Below are 24325 nucleotides of genomic sequence, written 5' to 3' on the forward strand. Positions count from 1 at the left end.
AAGGGAACAGGTGGGGAGGGGGCGTGGGCTTTGAGATGAGCATATGCACACCAAGGTATATGGAATGATTGGCCAACAGGGACCTGCACAGAGAACTCTACACCACAGTCTGTGATAATCCATGTGGGAAGGGAATCTGAAACATGTGTATATGTATAACTGAATCACTTTGCTGTACAGCGAATATAATCACGACCTCATAAATCAACTATACTTCAATAAAACTTTTTTTTAAAAAAAGAAAATATACATTGAAACATAGGTAACAAACATAGGGATGTTTGAGGTAGTCAAGTCAAAAAACCCTGCAGAGCTGAGAAGGTCCTGAGAAGGACAGGTGGGTTTCACAGGCATCTGAAGTAGCAGTGGAAGAAGCCCAGGATGCGAGCTGGAGAGGGGACTGCTGGGGAGAGCTGGAGGCCGCTGGAGCTGAAGGTGGAGAAACCAGTGGGGTGGGAGTGGAGATTGGAGGGACGGGTGAGGAGGCTACTAAATTCAGATCTGACTCACAGGTCAAAGAAGAGAAACACTTTGATAATCTCGCACATCCTACACTGGAGCAAAAAGGCCACAGAAGCGGGAAAGGTCCACTTTCAGAGTGGACAACAGCCCAGCTAGACGATATGTCTACCCCTTTGCAGATCCTCACACCCATCTGGGAGGTGAGCCACATCGCCTGCAATTTAGGAGCAAGGAAACCCCATCAGCATCAAGTCTTTCATTACATTTGAAAATGGCTCCGTGGTAGCCAGAAAGCAGAAAGAATCCAAATGCTCATTGGCAGATGAAGGAACAAACAAAGGTGGTATATCTATTCAGTGGAGTATTATTTGGCCATGAAAAGGAATGAAGTGCTGTTCCACACTACAACACACATGGACCTTGAGAACATTAGGCTACATAAAAGAAGCAAAATACAGAGTTCCCACTGCAGAAGAATCTGACTGCAGTTTCTCAGGTCACTGCAGAGGTAAGAGTTCAATTCTAGGACCAGTGTAGTGGGTTCAAGGATCCAGCATTGCCAAAGCTGTGGCACAGGTTGCAGCTGTGACTTGGATTCAATCCCTGGCCCAAAAACTTCTACTTGCTGCAAGTGCAGCCATAAAATTTAAAAAGCAAGCAATAACCAACAACAAAAATGATACAAGATACAAGCGATCATATGTTGCATGATTCCATTTACATGAAATGTCCAGAAGATAAAGTTGCCAAGGGTTGGGTGGAAGGGAGAAGGGAGAGTGACTGCTTACAGGGTGATGGAAATGTCCTAAACTTATGTAATTTATTTATTTTCTGGTTGCACCCTCGGCATGCAAAAGTTTCCAGGCCAGGGATCAAACCCACACCACAGCAGTGACAATGCCAGATCCTTAACCTGGTGAGCCACCAGGGAACTCTGAAAATGTCCTAAATTCAGAGAGTGGTGATGGTGGCACAACTCTGTATATATACTAAAAACCAGTGAATTACACCCTTTAAAAGGATGAATTTTATGGCGTGGGAATTCTGTCTCAGTAAAGCTGTTATTTTAAAAACTGGCTTGACAGGAGTTTTTCTAAATATATTTGCTATTCCCCTACCTTCCTATACAGGGGCTATTTGATTCCATTTAATCTTTATTAGTATTTCAAGGTCACTGTTCCAACGATCAATCAATGGGCACCATGTGCTACAATGAAAATAATATGCCCCCTCCCCCACATGCCTCTCAACATCCCGTCATGGTTGCCCTTTTCAGGTTTCTGTCTCCTGCCACCAGTGAGCACTGACAGGCTGTCTTATCCCCCTTCAAGCCACTGAGCTGCGCAAGTGCAAGTCCCTGCTTGTGGCGATGCTCTGAATGAATCTCCTCTATCAGGTCCCCAGGTGAGGCCCCTCTGCTAACACTGAGCAGGAAAAAGTGAGAAGATCAACTTGTCTCTTCATTTGCCTTTGAAAAAGAAGATTTATTGGATGCATTTACTTTTTCTCTGGAAACCAGTTTTTGTGGGAAAAGGAGGCAGATTCAGATCTCTTAAAATACTTCGGGAGTTCCCATGGTGGTTTAGTGGGTTAAGAACCTGACTAGGGAGTTCCCGTCGTGGCGCAGTGGTTAACGAATCCGACTAGGAACCATGAGGTTGCAGGTTCGGTCCCTGCCCTTGCTCAGTGGGTTGACGATCCAGCGTTGCCGTGAGCTGTGGTGTAGGTTGCAGACGCGGCTCGGATCCTGCGTTGCTGTGGCTCTGGTGTAGGCCGGTGGCTACAGCTCCGATTCAACCCCTAGCCTGGGAACCTCCATATGCCGCGGGAGCGGCCCAAGAAATAGCAACAACAACAACAAAGACAAAAGACCAAAAAAAAAAAAAAAAAAAAAAAAAAAGAACCTGACTAGCATCCATGAGGATGCAAGTTCGATCCCTGGCCTCGATCAGTGGGTTAAGGATCCAGCGTTGCCCTGAGCTGTGGTGTAGGTCACAGACACGGCTCGGATCCTACGTGGCTGTGGGGCAGACCAGCAGCTGTAGCTCCAATTCAACCCCTAGCCTGGGAACCTCCATATGCCACAGATGTGGCCCTAAAATTTTTTTTTAATTTTTAAAAGTTTTAAAAATACTGCAGCCACTTATTCATTCATTAAAACCTGTTTGATGGGCAAAGACAGTGTGCTCAGCGCTGCTCGGGTGCCAAGACACCGCAGTAGACGAGCCATGTGGGGCCGACATGCTGTTGAGGGGAGGGACGGTGACAAATGGTGGTGGCAAGTGCCATGGAGTGAAATAAACCAGGGGAGGGGACAGAGAGGGTTGCAATTTGAAATAGGATGGTTAGGAAACCCAGGAGGTGACAACGAAACCAAAGAAGTGGGGAGTGAGCCATGCAGTTATAGCGAAGAATGTTCTAGGTGAAGGGGCACAGAGCACGTGAAAAGGCTCTGAGACCAGCGAGAGCCCAGTGAGGAACAAGAAGGATGGATGGAACAAGGTGTGCAAGGGGGAGGAGCAAGAGGGGTCATGGGAGGTCAGTGCAGGTGAGAAGAATGCAGGCTTCCACCCAGAGTGAGAGAAGATTCTGACCATCGCCTCACTATCACCACAATGTTGCTTATCCCCAGAACATCAATTCCTAGGGCCTGTCACACAACCCTGCTGGCTACATGGTGCTGGGGTGCACAACTGAGCGTGACCTGGGGCCAGACGCACCATGGGGGTCTTGGGGTAGAAACTGACTGGAATCTGCCTTCTGGAGGCAACATCAGGTAACTTTTTTTTTTTTTTTTTTTAGGCCACACCCGAGGCATATGGAGGTTCCCAGGCTAGGGGTCTAATCTGAGCTACAGCTGCCGGCTTACACCACAGCCATAGCAACACCAGATCTGAGCCACGTCTGTGACCTACACCACAGCTCACAGCAATGCCGGATCCTTAACCCACTGAGCAAGGCCAGGGATCAAACCCACATCCTCATGGACACTCATGTCGGGACCCTTTTGAACCTGCTGAACCTAACAGAACTCCAACTCTTCCCTTCCATGTTACCTGTCATGCTCTAGACTTGAGTTTATAGAAAGCAGGTTTCAGTTACCTCAACATTTAGTTAGAAGAATATATTGTTCTTTTTTTCCCCCCCAATTCTGATCTCTCACAGGTATCTGCAAAGGAGTTTCACTGACCCTCTCATACTCAAATAAAAGCTAACCATTTGCTAAAACATCCTGACTGCCAGCCCCTTGCCTTCCAGGCTCATGACCACGAAACAGGGAGCCGATAATTTAAATTCCAGCCTGCTGTGGAAGAGCCTGCAGAATAAGGACCCAGAGCAGAGTTGTCAGGCACTTCATGATGGGGACTGGCTGTAACCATCACTCAGCAAGCACTGATGGAACATGCACACAGCCCCACGGGGTGCCCGAGGTGGACAAAATACACAGCACAGCATCCCTGCCCGTCTCCTACTTAGGAAGACAAGGCCTAGCCAGGGAAACAATTAGGGAGCAACACAATATGCTTTGTCTCATTCACTAATTGCAGATACATAAGTAACATTCAGAAGATCTAAGACAACCGAACATACCATTATGTGGCAAACTGATTGTATTTGATGGTGAGGTAGGTAGGAGAAAATGTGACAGTGGGTTAATCTGGAGTTGAGCTCACCAAAGCCAGTATTGTTAGAAAAGGGACAGAACATTATGGGATGGAGTCTGGAAGGGGAGCACAAACACCCCGAGGGTGAGGAAGGGGCCGGGCTCAGAAAATACTGAATGATGGGACTGATGAGCCGTCAGGCTGACCTGCCTGGGGGAGGTCAGATGCGGAAGGCTTGGGATTCACGTGTAGGCGGGAAAGGGAGCCAAGGCTGCTTTCCTAGAAACGAAGGTACGAGAGGTCAGTGTCTCGGAAGATGGAATGGATGGTATCGGGCAGGTGGGCTGAATGAAGGAGATGGAGGCAGGACGCTATCTCAGCCAATCTCCTTCCTGGGGTGGCAGCAACCTTGGTCTCCTGCCATAAGTTTGGTTTCACAAATGATATTTATAGGGAATTCCCACTGTGGCTCAGCGGGTTACAAACCTGACTAGTATCCATGAGGATTCAGGTTTGATCCCTGGCCTTACTCAGTGGGTTAAGGATCTAGCATTGCCATGAGCTGTGGTGTAGGTTGCAGATGGGGCTCAGATCCAGCGTCGCTGTGGCTGTGATGCAGCCTGGCAGCTGCAGTTCCAATTTGACCCCTAGCCTGGAGACTTCCATATGCCTCAGGTACAACCCTAAAAAGAAAAAAAAAAAAAAGACAACAACCCCCCCCTAAAAATTACCTTTACAAATGCATTTGAGGCCCTCCTCTGACCACCTGCACATGGCTCTAGCTCCTGAGTTATGTCTAAACCCCAGCTTTGCCATTCTGTGGCTGTGGCTCCTGCTGGCAGCACCTCAGTACCCCACTTTTCCTGGCACCATGCTGGCCTCCTCGTCTGGGTGCCGGCCCCACCTCCACCTGGGTTCCCGGAGCCCCTACCCCCAGAGCCTGTGTGGGGCCTGCCGTCCCTCTCTCACCTTCTAGCCATCTTCTGTCCAGTGTCCCAGCACTGGCTCTTGGGAGCTGGCCTTGTACCGTGGACTAGCTCTTACCCCCAGGAAGCCCCATGTCCCTGGAATCATCCAGGGAGGGGGCATATCTGCAGGGATGGAGCAGGGTGTCATCTCTGACCAAAAAGCTTAAGTACTTGGCAGAACACCTGAACCAAAGAAACTGGGAAAAATCAGCAAACGAAAAATAGAAGAGTCACATGTGTGCCAACATCCCCAAATGGCCAGCTGAAACCATAAACCCAGACCCGGTAAGTACTGCTGTCCTGCGAGATTGGAGAGTGGGATCTTCAACTCAATCCGATGTCCTGTAACTGGGAAGTGCTGAAGACACAACAGATACAGGACTGGCTTTGGGAAAGTTACCACCTTTGTTTTGAGTGTGCTCTGCAATTTGTATTAAATATCTTCTCCTCTACCATGCCCTCACAGCAGCCAGGGCAGTGAAGCAACCAATGTTCTCATCTTGCATCTAGAAGCCATGCCCAGCAGCGTGTACTCAGCAGTCAGTTCAGGGGTCCATGAAAAGATGGGTAGGACCCCTGGGTACCCCCATGCCCACCAAGCTATGACTTTTCCCCACAACCTGCACCGTATCTGCACATTCTCTCTTGTCCCCTATGAGGCCTGGATCCCGTCTCTCAAACCCAGGGAGCTGGCCCTTGTTCCCTGCCTTTCTCTTGCTGTATCCCCCTCCCCAGAGGAACCAGAAGAACACTGATCCCATGCCCTGGACACAGGGTGTCGTGGCTACAGAGAGCCAGCACCTCGGCCAGCCAAGACTCCTGCTGTGGGGCTCCAGGTCCAGACTGGACCTTGTAAATGGCAACCAAGCCTAGCACCAGAGTCCAAATGCTCCAGAGGCCTCTGGACATGTCAAACCACCACCTCCAGCCCTGAAGCCAAGGGACAGTGCTCTGATTAACAGAAAAACTGATAACTCACCACGTTATGCGCCTCACACCTAAGTTTCAAAACCATGTTCTATAAACAGCTCTATGGCATGATTGTTGGGGTAGTTACAAAAATCTCTACAGGGGTTAAAACTGCATAGAACTGTTCACACACACACACACAGACACACACAGTGAAGGCATGTTAATAATGGTGAGAACTGAAAAACGTCTGTGATACAGTTAATAGCAATGTACCAATGTCAATATCCTGGTTTTGATATTGAACTTGAGCTATATAAGATGTTACCCAGGGGGAAACTGTTGGAAGAGTTCCCGGGACCTCTATGTACTATTTCTGCAACTACCCGTGAGTCTATTTTGAAAGAAAAGTAAAAAGCAAGCAACCCCCACCTCCAAACCCTATAACCCTAGTCATCTTCAACGGGATCATTTCACACCCACCAGGGCCTGTGAGTTGGCACCATGCATATTTTCCCAGGCAACGTGGAACAGGTCCTCTGAGCCCAGCTTTCCTCTCCAACATCGGCAGCTCAGGCATCAGCGCAAGGTTTGTGCATTTCCAGAGTGACCAAGAAGAACACGCCCCAGTGCATTTGGCTCTGGAAAGAATAGATGATTATTTTGCCAAAAGCTACTCTCAGTCCTGCTCACTGATTGGCTGGAGACAAGGACCAGCTTTCCCAAGCAGGACTCAACAGGACAGGAGGGCAGATTTAAGGCTGGGTTTATTTTAAAATGGTTACCTAAGGGGAGTTCCCGTCGTGGCGCAGTGGTTAACGAATCCGACTAGGAACCATGAGGTTGCGGGTTCCATCCCTGGCCTTGCTCAGTGGGTTAACGATCCGGCGTTGCCGTGAGCTGTGGTGTAGGTTGCAGACGCGGCTCGGATCCCGTGTTGCTGTGGCTCTGGCGTAGGCCGGTGGCTGCAGCTCCGATTGGACCCCTAGCCTGGGAACCTCCATATGCCGCGGGAGCGGCCCAAAGAAATAGCAACAACAACAACAACAACAAAAGACAAAAGACAAAAAATAAAAAAATAAAAAAAATAAATAAAATGGTTACCTAAGAGTTCCTATTGTGGCTCAGTGGTAATGAACCCAACTAGTACCCATAATGATGCAGGTTCAATCCCTGGCCTCGATCAGTGGGTCGGGGATCCTGCGTTGCTGTGGCTGTGGTGTAGGCTGGCAGCTGTGGCTCCGATTAGACCCCTAGCCTGGGAACCTCCATATGTCGAGGATGCAGCCCTAAAAAGACAAAAGACAAAAAAAAAACCAAAACTCAGTACTATTAACATTACTGTGGTTTGGTTCACATTCGAAGGAAATGCAAACTCTCAGGTCATGAAAATAAAACGTAACTTTTTCCCATCAAAGTTTCTGGGACACCGCCCCCCCCACCCCGGAATTTTGTCTGTGAGTAGACCCATGTTAAAAACCACAGGAGAGAAAAATGAAAAGACAGCCTACAAAATAGAAGAACATATTTGCAAACAATGCAACCGACAGGGATTAATTTCCCCAATACACAAACACCATGGTATGCAGCTCAATAGCAAAAAACCCCAAACAATCCAATCAAAAAATGGGCAAAGGACCTAAAAAGACATACAGGCACACAAAAAGACACTCAACGCCACTAATTATTAGAGAAATGCAAATCAAGACTGCAATGAGGTATCACCTCACACCAGACAGAATAGCCATCATTAAAAAGTCTACAAATAATTAATGTGGGAGAGGGTGTAGAAAAAAGGGAACCATCCTATGCTGTTGGTAGAATCTAAACTGGTGTAGCCACAGTTTAGAGAACAGAATGGAGGTTCTTAAAAAACTAAAAATAGAGTTACCATATGATCTGGCAGTCCCATTTATGGGCATACATCCAGAAAAGATGGAAATTCTTTTTTTTTTTTTGTCTTTTATTTTTTTAGGGCCGCACCCGAGGCATATGGAGGTTCCCAGGCTAGGGGTTGAATCGGAGCTATAGCTGCCAGGCTACGCCACAGGCACAGCAAGGCAGGATCCGAGCTGTGTCTGTGACCTACACCACAGCTCATGGCAATGCCTGATCCTTAACCCACTGAGCGAGGCCAGAGATTGAACCCGAAACCTCATTGTTCCCAGTTGAATTCATTTCTGCTGCGCCATGACGGGAACTCCAGGAAAGATGAAAATTCTAATTTGAAAATACATGTATCCCAATGTTCATAGCCAGGCTATTTATGACAGTGGACATGGAAGCAACCTAAATGTCCATCAACAGATGAATGGATAAAGAAGATGTGGTACATATATGCAATGGAATATTACTCAGCCATAAAAAGAATGAAATCTTGCCATTTATAGCAACATGATGGACTCTGCGATAATCATATTAAGTGAAGTCAGAAAGAGAAAGACAAATATCACATATCACTTGTATATGGAATCTTAAAAAAAGATACAAATGAACTTATTTACAAAACAGAAAAAGACTCACAGACATAGAAAATAAACTTGTGCTTACCAAAGGGGAAAGATGGAAGAGGAAAGGGATAAATTAAGAATTTGGCAAAAACTACTCGAACTGATCAACAAATTCAGCAAAGCAGCAGGATATAAGATTAACATTCAGAAATCAGTCGCATTTCTGTATACAAACCATGAAATATTAGAAAAGGAATACAAAAGTACAATACCTTTTAAAATTGCACCCCAAAAAATCAAATATCTGGGAATAAACCTGACCAAGGAGGTAAAAAACTTATATGCTGAAATCTATAAAACATTTATCAGGAGTTCCTGTCGTGGCGCAGTGGTTAACGAATCTGACTAGGAACCATGAGGTTGCAGGTTCCACCCCTGGTCTTGCTCAGTGGGTTAAGGATCCGGCGTTGCTGTGAGCTGTGGTGTAGGTCACAGACGCAGCTCGGATCTCGCGTTGCTGTGGCTCTGGCATAGGCCGGTGGCTACAGCTCTCATTAGATCCCTAGCCTGGGAACCTCCATATGCCACAGGAAGCGGCTCTAGAAAAGGCAGAAAGACAAAAACAAAAACAAAACCATTAATCAAGGAAATTAAAGAGGATTCAAAGGAATGGAAAGATACTCCATGCTCCTGGGTTGGAAAAATTAATATTATAAAAATGGCCATACTACCCAGAGCAATCTACAGAATCAATGCAATCTCTATCAAATTACCCATGGCATTTTTGACAGAACTAGAACAAACAATTCAAAAATTTATATGGAACCATCAAAGACCCAGAATTGCCAAAGCAATCCTGAAGAACAAAAACCAAGCAGCAGGTATAACCCTCCCAGACTTCAGGCAATATTACAAAGCTACAGTCATCAATACAGTGTGGTACTGGTACCAAAACAGACATACAGCCCAATGGAACAGAACAGAGAACCCAGAAATAGACCCAGACAACTATGGTCAATTAATCTTTGACTAAGGAGGCAAGAATAGAAAAGGAGAAAAAGACAGTCTTTTCAGTAAGTGGTGCTAGGAAACCTGGACAGCCACATGTAAATCAATAAAACTGGAACACACCCTCACACCATGCACAAAAATAAACTCAAAGTGGCTGAAAGACTTAAATGTTTAGACAAGACACCATCAAACTCCTAGAAGAGAACATAGGCAAAACATTCTCTGACATCAACCTTACAAATGTTTTCTCAGGTCAGTCTCCCAAGGCAAAAGAAATAAAAGCAAAAGTAAAGTCAAACTGAAAAGTTTTGCACAGCAAAGGAAACCATAAAAAAACAAAACAACAACTTACAGAATGGGAGAAAATAGTTTCAAATGATGCAACTGACAAGGGATTAACCTCTGAAATACACAAACAACTTACACAACTCAATAGCAAAAAAACCAACAACCTAAAGGAAAAATAGGCAAAAGACCTGAATAGACATTTCTCCAAAGAAGATATACAGATGGCCAAGAAGCACATGAAAAAATGCTCAACATCCCTGATTATTAGAGAAATGCAAATCAAAGTTACTATGAGGTACCACCTCACACCAGTCAGAATGGCCATCATTAATAAGTCCCCAAATAACAAATGCTGGAAGGGGTGTGGAGAAAAGGGTACCCTCCTGCACTGTTGGTGGGAATGTAAGCTGGTACAACCACTATGGAAAACAGTATGGAGGTACCTTAGAAAACTATACATAGAATTACCATATTACCCAGCAATTCTTCTCTTGGGCATATACCAGGACAAAACTTTCCTTGAAATAGACACATGCACCCATATGTTCATTGTAGCTCTATTCACAATAGCCAAGACATGGAAACACCCTAAATGTCCATCAAGAGATGAATAGATTAAGAAGATGTAGTACATATACACAATGGAGTACTACTCAGTCAAAAAAAGAACAAAATCATGCCATTTGCAGCAACATGGATGGAACTAGGGACTTTCATACTAAGTGAAATAAGTCAAAAGAGAAGACAAACACCATGTGATATCACTGATATATGAAATCTAATATATGGCACAAATGAACCTATCTACAAAAAAGAAACAAACTCAGGGACATGGAGAACAGACTTGTGGTTGCCAAGTCTGTTGGGATGGACTGGGAATTTGGGGTTAATAGATGCAAACTATTGCCTTTGGAATGGATTAGCAATGAGATCCTGCTGTACAGCACTGGGCCCTATATCTAGTCACTTACGATGGAGTGTGATAATGTGAGAAAAAAGAATGTATACATGTATATGTGACTGGGTCACCTTGCTGTACAGTAGAAAACTGACAGCGGTAATAGAAAAAAATAAAAATCATTAAAAAAAAAAGAATTTGGGATTAATAGATACACGCTACTATACATAAAATAGATCAACAACAAGGACCTACTGTATAGCACAGGGAACTACATGCAATATCTTATAATAACCTATAATGGAAAAGAATCTGAAAAATAATACATATATACACTGCTTCACTTTGCTCTAAACATTGCAAATCAACTATATGTCTATACATTGTTAAATTTCAAAAATTCAAAAAACAAGTAACAAAAAAAAGAACTTCAAAAATGAGCTGCTGATATCTGACCTCCATGGCATGAAACACTGCTTCTGGTCTACACCCTCGTCTCTCCCTCACCATTTACCAATGATACAGACACACCTTTCCAAGAGTACCACCACCAACACGGAGCCCCCCATCCTAAGAGCTGTCGTGCGTCCACTCAAACTGATGTTTAACTCCAGCACCTGACTCCAGCCTTTCCCTGGGGCAGGGAGGACCACCACTCGTAGCTCACCTCGCCTTCCAGCCTCTCAGCTGCTCCTGCAGCTGTGAGGAAATACAGCCATCTCTGGAGGAGCCTGAATATAAACCTTCATCCTCCAAGTGTACCCAAAACCAGGGGACCAGATGTTAGTCTCTTGGCAAGTTAGTGCTGGTGGCTCCAAAGCAAGCGGCCCTGGGCTCTGAGCTCTGAGCACTTCGAGGGTGGGAACAGATGTAAAGAAACAACTATGCTACGTGGCTCTACCCATTAAAAGCTACAGCTGAGGTGGGAAGCTTGGAGGGTATTAGTATTAGCTAAAGGTTGAACATATATTCCCCCAAAAGATATGCTGAGACCTAACTCCCAGTACCTCAGAATATATGCTTATTTAGAGACAAGGACTTTCTGGAGGAAATCAAGTAAAAAACAGGTCATTAAGAGTTCCCTGGTGGCCTAGCAGTTAAGGATCTGGTGTTATCACTGATGTGGCATGGGTTGGATCTCTGGCCCAGTAACTTTTGTTTTTGCCGTGGGCATAGCCAAAAACAAACAAACAAACAAACAGAACCCCCAAAACCAACCCCTCCCCAGTTATTAGCGTGGGTCCTAATCCAATATGACTGGGATCCTTATCGAAGGGGGAAATTTATTATTTATTTATTTATTTTCTTTTTTGCGGCTGCTCCCATGGCATATGGAGATTCATAGGCTAGGGATTGAATTGGAGCTGTAGCTGCTGGTCTATGTCACAGCCACAGCAACACCAGATCCAAGCTGTGTCTGTGACCTACACCACAGCTCACGGTAATGCCAGATCCTTACCCCACTGAGCAGGGCCAGGGATCTAACGTGAGTTCTCATGGATGCTAGTTAGATTTGTTACCACTGAGCCACTACGGGAACTCCTGAGGTTAGATTCTGTTCAGAGTTGGCCTCTGGTCCTTGGGCAGGAGGGACAGTCAAGGCCAAGTCTGTCATCAAGAAAAGACATGACAGGGAGTTCGCTGGTGGCCTCGTGTTAAGGATCCGGCATTGTCGCTGTGGTTGGGGCAGATTGGGGCTTAGGTTTGATCCCTGGCCTGGAAACTTCTACACACCACAGGCACAGCCCCCCCCCAAAAAAAAGAAAAAAGAAAGAAAGAAATGAAAGGACTGGATGATGGAGGGGCTTAGAGAATCCAGGGGTCACTGTTGGTGAGTCTACTACCAGCCTACAGTCTTTGCGGGAGCCATCAACGCACCAGGCAGAGATCTTTTTAATCCTTTCATCCAAATGTTCCGTGAGGAACTCTGGCCTGGAGCAGTGGTTCACAAACTCGGTTGTACATTAGAAGCGCCTGAGGAACTTGAAGAAAATTCCACCCAAGGCTGGGCCCCACCCCAGACCAGTGGGGGTTGGGCACGGGCATTTTCTAAGAGCTCCCCAGATGATTCTAAAGTGCAGCCTGGGGTGAGAGCTTCTGGACCCTATGACCTTTGAAAGCCTTTCCTTCTCTGAATTCGGCGAAAGTGCACTCTGTGTTTATCTTAGCGGTTCTCAGGAGCGTGCCGGGGCGGCCTAGGGCTGGTTTCTCAGGTCCAGGCTACAGCAGCCTTTACTGGGTATGAGCGGATGTGTAATTCTGATGAACAGGAGGCTGATGTGGACTTTCTGATGGACGGTGGCGGGGCGGGGAGAGAGGGAGTTTAAAATGCCTTTTGCCCATTCATTAAAACATCGATTTAGGAGTTCCCATTGTGGCTCAGTGGTTAACGAATCCGACTAGGAACTATGGGGTTGTGGGTTCGGTCCCTGGCCTTGCTCAGTGGGTTAAGGATCCAGCATTGCCGTGAGCTATGGTGTGGGTTTCAGACGCGGCTCAGATCCCGCGTTGCTGTGGCTCTGGCGCACCTCCATATGCCGCCAGAAGCGGCCCTAGAAAAGTCAAAAAGACAAAAAAACAACAACAACCAAAAAAAACATCGATTCAATAAGCTTTGGTTATGAACCTCCTACATGCCAGGAACTCAAAGATGAATCAGAAACTAATATCTAGACCTCCAGAAGCATGGTCTCCTTCCAGAAACAAGTGGACAGTGGTTACAGTGAGGAGAACCCCAACGGAAGTGCATATGGGAGCAGGGGGGGGTCAAGACACCCCTCCCAAGGCAACAGAAGGTAACTCCAGAGACGATCTTAAGAGAAACAAGAGGAGTTCCCTAGGGGTGCAGGGGGCAAAGGACCCAGTGTTGTCATTGCTGCGGTGTGGGTCCCGTCCTTGGCTCAGGAACTTTCCCATGCCACAGGCGTGGCCAAAAATAAATAAATAAATAAAGGAGAAACAAGGGTATCTTCCATGAGGACAAAAGAGCAGGGGAAAGTTTGATCTATGATGGGCTGAAATGATTTTGTTCGGCTAGAAATAGAGGAAATGATACACCTGCAGAGACCCAAAAAGAGGTAAGGACCCCTGCTCTGTGAATCAGGGATTTAACGAGGCATGACCTGGTTTGGGTAATGATTCCCCACCTTGTTGGTCTCTCACCATCCATGTGGGCTGGCCTTCTCTCTGGATCCATGGAGCAACCTCCAGACCCCACTACCCCTCAAGGCAGGGGCTCTCAACACCAGCTACGCACCAACTTTTATATAGTTATGTATTTGTTTGTTCTATTTTGGTTTTTGGCAGCATCTACAGGACATGGAAGCTCCCTGGTCAGCTCCCCTGGTGGCTCAGCAGGTAAAGGATGGAATCCAAGCCACAGCAGAGACACCACATCCTTTACCTGCTGAGCCACCAGGGGACTCCCTGAACCAACTTTTAAAAGGAATCTCTTAATAAATACATGTTCTAGGGCCCCCTAACCTAGAGATTTTGGGCACCAGGGTTAGGCATGTGGACTTTCTCCAAAAACCACAGGCTCCAAGGAAGTCTGATGGGTTAGCAATTCTCGACCTTGGGGGCACTCACAGCTCTGATCTCCAAACCTGTTTCCGGGGACAGTCTGCCAGGCCTGCAGTCCCCCATGAACTTGCTTGCTGGGACTGGCTAGTGAGGCCCTCGGCTTCCGTCTCCCGAGTACGACTGCTTACCTGGCTCTCCCGACGGGAGGCTGAGTTCTCCCCATAAGGACCTGGCCAGGCCCAGTCTCCCTCCAGCTCTGGCTCCAACCTGGCCAAGAGGTTGCCCCAGAGCGCAGCCTCCCCCGCAAGTTAAGCACCACGAACCCTCAGCTCACAGTGTGGGCACTGCTCTCCCCCTTTCACATAGACCGAACCCACACAAGGGGGCCAACAGGGACGTGCCATCTATCCCACAGGCTCCACATGGTAACGCAGGTGTCTTCCTTCTCTGCACACAGAAGCCATCCCCTCCCTCTGCCATCAACCATCCGACCCCAGGAGGAAGGCAGGCAAGCCTTGGGCCAAGGGGAGAGCCCGGTGCTCAGGGAACCAATACGACCCGCCTAGGCACATGCACCTCGCCGGCTCACAGCGCAGAACGCACCTTCAAGAAAACTGCAGCCTGCAGACTGTCCTCTGTTCCCATCACTTCCAGTCCTGGCACCAGACACCACGCACCCGAATCACCTTGCATAGACTTTATTTACTCCAAAGAAATATCCCAAGCTCATTCACGCCTCCAAACCACCAGGGAATCGGAAAATTTACCAGGAAATTGGGCAACTGCAGCTTATCCTGAAGATTCAGGAGACAACACTTCGTTAAATGAGAAAAATCTCTTTGTAAGTCAAAGCTGTCACAGGACTCAGGATACGGGCAGGGGAAATCAACGTTTTTTTTTTTTTTTTTTCCTGTGGGCAAGGTAGCTGGTAAATCCTTAGCTAGAGAGAGACTGGCATGTCCCAGGAAGCCAGCCCAGGAAGGGCACTCACACCTCTGTGAGCTGATGGAACATGGCTGTGGCCCTAGTTCTTCCACGCAGGCTTGGGGAGCCCCAACAGACCCCGACAACCACACCGTGTCTTACTCTGATTAAACAGGAATGACTCACAGGTTCTCACTACAAATGATGCACAAATGATCTTCTGGAGTAACATGAAGCCTCTTAACTCTTTTTTTTTTTTTTTAAAGATGTACCAAGACATCAAAAATAAAAGATGGGCTCAAATGCACTGTCAAGAGTTTCCTGCGCTCTTTTTTTTTTTTCAACTTGTCTTTCTCCCCTGGGTGATCTGCAGCTTAGGGTTATCGTCACAGACAGCATTCCTTTAAACTTAGACTTCATCACTTTCTTCCCATAACACAATTTTGAGGCACTGGGCTCAGAGCAGCATTTTTAGGATGAGCAGGAAAACAGGGGTGCAATAGATTTAAAAAATGTTGACGTGGAGTTCCCGTCGTGGCTCAGAGGTTAACAAATCCGACTAGGAACCATGAGGTTGCGGGTTCCATCCCTGGCCTTGCTCAGTGGGTTAAGGATCCGGCGTTGCTGTGAGCTGTGGTGTAGGTCACAGACGTGGCTCGGATCCTGAGTTGCTGTGGCTCTGGCGTAGGCCGGTGGCTACGGCTCCAATTAGACCCCTAGCCTGGGAACCTCCATATGCCATGGGAGCGGCCCAAAAAATGGCAACAAGGCAAAAAAATTAATTAATTAATTAATTTTTTTTTAAATGTTGACATGCAGACCGAGCTGAGGGTGTGGAGGAAAAGCGCTGCGGTTAAATGCTGACTTGTCCGTATTGGAGGAGCCCCCAGGTGGGTGTCAGAGCCCAGCACAGTCATCATAGATGCAAAGGCAAAGGAGGGTCAGAGCCAAATAAGTGGAGTTCGTTGTCCTGCTTTTCCCTTAACAGCAGTAGGTACCAGTGAAATTTATGGGAGGATGCAGTTACCGTGGACCTCAAATCTTTGAGGAACGTGTTGGAGGACAGAGCAGTGGTGGTTGGGCAAAGAGGTGGGTGGTGGGATGTGACTACAGAGAGGTCATGGCACAGTTTTAGGGGCCTGGGACCATAAGGGTGGCATGAGATGAATCTATGTGTGTTAAAATGTGTAAAACATATTGTTTTTTTGTTTGTTTTTGTTTTTTGTTTTTTAGGGCTCCACTGGCGGCATATGGAGGTTCCCAGACTAGGGGTCGAATTAGAGTTACAGCTGCCGGACTACACCACAGCCACAGCAACACTGGATCCTTAACCCACTGAGCGAGGCCAGGGATCAAACCCGTGTCCTCATGGATGCTAGTCAGGTTCGTTAACCACTGAGCTACGACGGGAACTCCAAAACGTATTGTTTTCTAATTTGGAGAGAGAAAAAATGTCAACGACACCATCTCTAGGTAGAGGAAGAGAAATGTTGGCTGGAGATAAGGCATGGCGGGTAGCACACTTCCTCCCTCCTGTGACAGCGTCCCAGGGTCCGCATGGCACCCATGGATGCTCAGCAAAGCTCTCTTCGGGCTGGTGGGCTCTGAAGGTTCTGCCATCCTGAAACCCAGTGACCGTCACTCACAGTGCCCAAGGAGCAGGGAGCCGGGACATGCGGGAAGCAGAAGAGGTACTTAGGGAGGAAGCTGCTCCCCAAAGCAGCAGATGGAGGAACTCAGCAAAGGAGGACTTACTTTGAGGGGCAGAAGGAAACTGGCAGGGGTGGCAGGAGGAGGCTGCCAGGGCACCAGGGCCAGCAGGACACTTGGTCCAGGCCCAGGCCTGCTGTGAGGGGCCTTGGAGAGCAGCCGGATGTCCCACTTCTCCCCAAGCATCCCCTTCATCAAGGCTTCCACAGGCCTTGGGCCAAGAAGGCCTGAATAAAATCTTTAATTTTCTCAGGGCTTCTTCCATCTCTGACGGCAAAAGTCCTACCCACCGAACCAATCAAGGGTACGCTCTGTTATAGGAAGCCAAACCCAAACATAATAACCCCACCAAAATGCAGGCAGCGACCCGTGCCCTCCTCGGCCTCCAGGGTTCTTTCTGCGGAGGACACCACTGGGCAGGCAGACAAGGACCGCAATGTAAGGAGCGAGGAAGAGCCAGAGCGGAGCCGGCATCTGCCCAGCCGCTTCCTGAGAAACCTCTGAGCTGCAGCAGGTTGAGCCTCTCGAGGGGCAGGGAGCCATCCCTTTGGACCACAGAAGGGGCAAATCCTGGAGACCTGTGACTCAGGGGCTGGTCCGGGAGGAGAACGAGCTCCAGGGCCGCTCGCAGACCATTCAAAAGGACCATGATGGGACCATAAGGTTGTGGGTTCGATCACTGGCCTCACTCAGTGGGTTAAGGATCTGGTGTTGCTGTGAGCTATGGTATAGGTCACAGACACGGCTGGGATCCTGCATTGCTGTGGCTGTGGTGTAGGCTGGCAGCTGTAGCTCCAATTGGACCCTTAGCCTGGGAGCCTCCATATGCTGCGGGTGTGGCCCTGAAAAGCAAATAAATAAATAAATAAATAAATAAATAATTTTTTAAAAAAAATCAAAAGGACCATGAGGCTGGAAGAAGCTGCCGAGGCTGCAGCAACACCAGGAAGTTTGCAGTCTCGAGCACCAGTCTCTCTCTCTCTCTCTCTCTCTCTCTCTCTCTCTCTCTCTCGCTCTCTCTCCCCCTCTCTCTCCCCCTCTCTCTCCCCCTCTCTCTCCCTCTCTCTCTCTCTCTCTCTCTCTCTCTCTCTCTCTCCCATTCCAGGAATCCCCTTTTCCTGAAGCGAGAGCCTGCCGCTATTTATTTATACAAGGCCGAACCCCACCTTCCAGGGCCCTGCAAAGCCGTCCTCCTCCACAAAGCCCGATTGTGCTTCCACAGCCTCACAGCCAAGTCGGAGACAGAAACTCGCCTGAGGGAAGACAATTTGTACCAGGGATGGAGACGCAGTCGGATTTAAAGGCGCGGCCCCTCAAGAACAGAGATCTTTGTTCAGGCAGAGAACAAACTTCCAAGGACAGACAGAAAGGCGTGACAGGGGTTCGGGGGTGGGGGGCAGGAGACTCTTTCGGCAGGTGAGCTTGTGGCTGTTTGGTTTTGGATCATCTCCAGGGAAGCCGGCCTCGCCGCAGGCCTGGCTGAGAGGGAAATTAGCCTGCTGCTCTGCTCAATTATCCACTTACTGAGAGACCGAATAACATTTTATTAAAGCAGGACATGCCCATGAAAGATACATCCAGAGTAGAAAAGCCCAGAGTTTTTTTGGGGTTTTTTCCCCCCCAGAAGGAGACAGGAAACTTTATCCTCTCCCAAAATGATGCTGGCCTAACCTAGAGGGATCTGGGCAATGATTTTTCCCAGGATGTCCAAGGTGGGCTTTTGCCCTGTCCCAAACCTCTCTCAGCCAAGGGTTTGGGCAGATGGTATTTTGAAACAGGTTCCTGTCTTCTCACGACAAACTACATCTAAAAGGTGCCGATACGGCCCTTGGGAAAGTCGGGGCCCCAGAGCTCTGGATGGGTTTCAGCTTCATGTGGAGTCTGTAGATTGTCCGCTGGTCACCAAAGCCAGGACAGAGAGGCCCCCAGACGGAGGGCGATGAAGTGCCTATGTTCCAAAGCACCCACGCCACAGGGGACAAGGCAGCAATGCCGTCTGTTCAGTGGGCAGCTTCCCAGGTCCTGAGGACAGGCGGAACCCAGGCCTGGACAGCCATGTGGCTGCTTCCTCCTTTATACTCTGGATGCTTGAGCATCTAAAGCTGACCTCGTAGGAGGCGGCTCTGAACCTTCTTTCCTTCCCACAGAAAGCTTGCTTTCCTCCCAGAACGCAACATTCTGACAGCGCCCCAGCCTCTCTCCATCCCGGAAGGCACCAAGCCAGGCCATTGTGTGTATAAATGATGAGTAATTACTACCAACTGCCCCTTACCGCCTACTAACCCGCGAGCTTCCTACAACAGCAGGAAAGGAGGAGAGGGCGGAAGGCAGGGAAGCCAGCAGCGACTCTCCTGTCCTGCCGTGCCTAGCTCCCTGGCCTGGATGGGCCAATGTGCCATCATCACTCCTGCTCTCCCCAGAGAGAGAGAGGCTGCCTAGCAAGTGCTGTGGGTGCACCAGAAGGCTGTGGGACCAACAACTCTGCAGGTTTCCTAACTCAGGGCTTCTCAGAGACAACGCTCAGGCATTACTGCATTTCCACATGGCAGCCTCAGAATGCAACCACTGGAAGGGACCCCGCGGGGTCACCCTGGTCAGCGTCTTCACTGTGGAGGCCCTCCCTGTTCCTCAAGCTCGAAGAAGCCATGTGGCCCAGTGGGAGATGGAGCTGAAGGCAACTCTACCTTGGGAGGAGCCCGGCAAACGTGGGCTCTACACCAGTCCCTGCCCCTGGATGGCTGAGTGGCCTCAGGCAAGGATCTTGACCTCTCTGAGCCTGGATTTTCCCCAGAGTAAAGCAGGAATCAGCCCAGTCCCCCTCTTCAGGGTCATTCTGAGGATTAAACGAGTTAATGTCTGCAATACTCCTCTGGGATGCAGCACACTCAGAGAATGAGACTGTTAGCTCTGCCAAAAGCACGAGTCCTGTGTCTCACTTCTCTGGGCCTCAGTTTCTTCAGCTGTAACCCCAATGCAACCAGTATCTTTTGCGTCCCTTTTAAAAAAGTATATGTGTGTACATATATGGGTATGTGCATATATTCACATATACATACATGTTATGTGAGCACAGATATTCATATATACATGTGTGTTATATGAGCATAGGTACATAGGCACATGGTTTTATTCATGCGTAATATGTATGTCTGTACTCCAGGGTTTCTCAACCTCAGCACTATGAACACTGGAAGCAAAATAATTTTTTGTTGTGAGGAACCATCTTGTGTCTTTTAAGATGTTTGGCAGCATCCCTGGCCTCTACCCATGAGATGCTGGCAGAAACCTGTCTCCTGCCCCCACCAAGTTCTAACAACCAAAAAATATCTCCAGACATGGCCAAATGTCCCCTGGGGGACAAAATCGCCCCCAGCTGAGCACTAGTTGTATACACATACACACACACACACACACACACACACACACACACACACGATGCATGCTTTGACAGAGGGAAGGGGTAAGCAGGGTGAGAAGCAAGGAAGAGCCCTTGCAATGTGCTCATGGAAACTTTGCAGGGATTGAGACGACAAACATACACAGTGCTTCTGAGCTTCTTTACATCTGTAAAACGGTTACTGTGCTTGTAAAGACGGCCTGCAGACTTCATTTGGCTTAGACATACAGAGTCCCATTTACTGCACAAACTCGCCAGGCCCCAGGGCTCCCCAGCTCAAGTCAAGAATGTGCTCAGGAGCTCAGCCTGGGGGAGGAGAACACAGGGGGATCCTGTGTGCTCCCTCCCCCCAGCGCTCGCCCTTGAGGAAAAGGAAACTGCCTCGCAGGCTGTTGGGGGTCATGGCCAAGGAAGGGGGAGTTTGGTCCAATGTGCAATTCCCTTTTCACTTGATGTGTGAGCAGCATTTTTTTTTTTTTTTTTGTCTCTTGTCCTTTTAGGGCCGCACCCACGGCATACAGAGGTTCCCAGGCTAAGGGTCTAATTGGAGCTGTTGCTGCCAGCCTACGCCAGATCCGAGCCACGTCTTCGACCTACACCACAGCTCACGGCAATGCCGGATCCTTAACCCACTGAGCGAGGCCAGAGATCGAACCCACAACCTCATGGTTCCTAGTGGGATTTGTGTCTGCTGCACCATGACGGGAACTCTGTGTGAGCAGCTTTGACTAAACTTCTATCTGCCCCGTTCAGAGGAGTGAAGGGCTTGGTAGACAAGACCTGAGCACACTGACATGAGACCGTGTGAACGGACCTGCCCACTTGCTCGTTTAAGTAAAAATGAACAATCCTCCTAACAATGGGCACAGAGGTAAAGTGAGAGAGCAGAGGTGACTGCTTTCAAGAGGGGTCTGTGTACCCCAGTGTTTAAAAACGAGGATCCTGAACTCCCTTTCTACCTCATTACGACGTCTTTAACATTTGTTTTTAATTTATCCTTGATCATAATCATCGCTAAGGAGCACATGTGAGCCAAACTTGAACTTGAAAACCAAGCTGAGCCTTTTGTTCTGCCTGCATTAATGTGCACACAAAGGGGCATCTCGTTTCTTCCTCCCCCGAACATTCTGAACACCAGCTCCCACTTAGGATGCACGGTGAAAGGGGAGCTGTGGGTTATGGGCCCAGGGACACGTATCAGGAAACGCAGGTTCTGATCCCGGCCGATTCCCTATGCGCCACTGAGACAAGTCTTTTTAAGCACGGAGCCTCAGGAGTTCCCTCTGTGGCTCAGGGGGTTAAGAACCTGACTAGTATCCATGAGGATGTGGGTTTGATCCCCGGCCTCGCTCAGTGGATTAAAGATCTCCCATTGCCACAAGCTATGGCATAGGTCACAGACGAGGCTCAAAGGATCTAGTGTTGCTGTGGCTGCGGTGTAGGCCGGCAGCTGCAGCTCTGATGGATGCACTGAGTGAGTTAAGTAGGGTTAAGAAGGAATTCTCAGACAAAAAAAAAAAACAGCTGGAGTTGCCGTCGTGGCACAGCGGTTAACGAATCCGACTAGGAACCATGAGGTTGCAGGTTCGATCCCTGGCCTTGCTCAGTGGGTTAAGGATCCAGCGTCATTGTGAGCTGTGGTGTAGGTCGCAGACACAGCTCGGATCCAGCGTGGCTGTGGCTCTGGCATAGGCTGGCAGCTACAGCTCCGATTAGGCCCCTGGATTGGGAACCTCCATATGCCGTGGGAGCGGCCCAAGAAATGACAAAAAGACAAAAAAAAAAAAAGGAATTCTCGTGCTTCACACTGAAAAGGAAGACTAAGCTATGGTTCCCAAAGTGGGTTTGGCAGAGCACTAGTCCCCATGAGATGCTACTTGGAAATGAAAGGGTCTGCAGCTCCTCCACCTCTCCAACAAATATTTACGGAGGGCCTTCTAAAGGCCTGACACCGGCAATCCCATAGGGAAAGGCACAGACCCATACCCTAACGTCTCCAGTGACTTTAGGATCCAGAGAAGAAAAGCGTGTATCGGGTCATTGTTAAGCCACATATTTACCAGCAGAGAAATGTGCTCAAGTACAGGAGCTGAGTATTTGCATCAGGGACCACATCTAAGGCTGGGAGCCAGGGTGTAGGAGCTGAGACTTAGGCCCAGTGTGGGGGGACACGGGGCGGAGGGTCCTTTTCCAAACACAAGGAAAGCCTTGGTCAGATAAGCCAGAGGAGTCTGCCTCATACACTTCTCTCGAAGAGACTCACGGGGCCAGTGCATTAAAGGCCCCAGAAGTCCCACAGAAATGAAACAACGGGACTCCCTCCTAACACCCCGAGGATGTCACTCTGGGAGACACTGATAGAGGCACCATTGTTCCCACAGCCTTTAAGAAACTTCAGTATAAAACAAAAGCTCTTGTTCGCATAACTGGAAAACTATCACGTGTCTGCCCAGAACAGCCAAAATACCTTGGAGTTGCTAATGTAATTCTCAAGTATTTTCCTTGGCAAAAGCCTATAAAAACATATGGCCTCCACAACTGCTAACACATTCCCAGTATCACTGATGAAGGAGAGGCCACAGCTACACACCGGTGGGCACTCTGTCTCCAGCACAGGCAACTGCTTTATTTGGAAAAGAATGTACAGGCTCAAAACCGGGATGAACTGAAATAATCTTCATGAAAAGTAAAATAAAAATGATTACCTACCAATGATCAGCATATCAAAGATGACATCCTGAAAGGTCTCCGAAGTGAACAATGATTTGCTTTGTTAGCCTAAACATGTCCAGGAGGAGGACAGGTTTTTGCTGTTTGTTTTATTATATATGATACCTAATGAACAGGGAAATGCAAATAAACAAATATTCACACGGTACAGATTTTGTGTACAAGGCCTTGTGCAGGAGATAAGGGTGGCCAAAAGGGAAATATGACAGCCAGAGTCACTAAGAATATGGGTTCTAGGAGTTCCCCCTGTGGCACAAAGGGATTGGCAGTGTCTCTGCAGCCCTGGACTCGGGTTCGATCCCTGGCCTGGCACAATGGGTTAAAGATCCAGCGTTGCCACATCTGAGGCATAGATCGCATCTGTGGCTGGGATCTGATCCCTGGCCCCAAGAACTCCATATGTCACAGAGAAAAAGAATATGCATTCTAGGAAACGAGCAATTCAAAACTGAACCTAAGTGCATGCTCAGGGAATGGTCCAATACAGAGACTAAATTTCATAGGCACTGAGGAGGCCTGAAAACTCAAAACCACCATAGCTAATAATGAATTTACCTTAACCAAGTCCTTACTCTGTACCAGACACCAATCTACATGCTCATGCCCAACTTTCAATCTTTAAAACTATGAGGTAGGTCCTGGGAAGCATCAAAATCTGGCTTTGGTCTCGGCATTCAGTGGAAATCAGTGGTTCAGCTTTGGCTTCAATCTTCTGAAGGACTGATGGATGATCATGTGGTCACAGGGGTGACCAACATATCTTTTTTTTTTTTGGCTTTTTTGCTTTTTTTTTTTTTTTTTTTTTTTTGCTTTTTAGGGCCACACCTATGGCATATGGAAGTTCCCAGGCTAGGAGTCCAGTCAGAGCTACAGCTGCTGGCCTACACCAGAGCCACAGCAACATGGGATCCGAGCCATGTCTGCAACCTACACCACAGCTTACAGCTACGTCTGATCCTTAACCCACTGATCGAGGCCAGGGGTGGAACCTACATCCTCATGGATACTTAGAGTTGTTTCTGCTGCACCATGAAGGGAACTCCCAACATATCTGTTATTAGTGTCCCAGTATGAGAAATAAGGAAATGAAACCTGTCTAGATTCACTGTTGTTATCTGAACATGCCTTTTCAAAAATAGGAAAGCATTCCACATGTAATTTGAGTAGAAATCTCCTTAGGAGCTTTATCTATTAAAATGCTAACAGTTGACAGAAGCATTTATGTCTACATACTATTGAAAGAATAAAATATGAGCATGAAAGATGTTAATTTCATAGAAAACAATTTTTTTTCTTGCTTTTTAGGGCCGCACCCACAGCACATGGAGGTTCCCAGGCTAGGGGTTGAATCGGAGCTACAGCTGCCAGCCTACACCACAGCCACAGCAACTTGGGATCCGAGCCATTTCTGCGACCTACACCACACCTCAAGGCAATGCCAGATCCTTAAC

At 48.0% G+C, this 24325-nt stretch overlaps 1 protein-coding gene across 1 annotated transcript in view; it reads right to left on the bottom strand.

The window, feature by feature from the left end:
* The window catches only part of TCF7L1 (transcription factor 7 like 1), a 181137-nt gene that overhangs the window by 136518 nt on the left and 20294 nt on the right, over positions 1–24325 (bottom strand). The window lies entirely within an intron of this gene.

This window comes from Phacochoerus africanus, chromosome 5, assembly GCF_016906955.1.
Source record: "Phacochoerus africanus isolate WHEZ1 chromosome 5, ROS_Pafr_v1, whole genome shotgun sequence".
Taxonomy (NCBI): domain Eukaryota; kingdom Metazoa; phylum Chordata; class Mammalia; order Artiodactyla; family Suidae; genus Phacochoerus; species Phacochoerus africanus.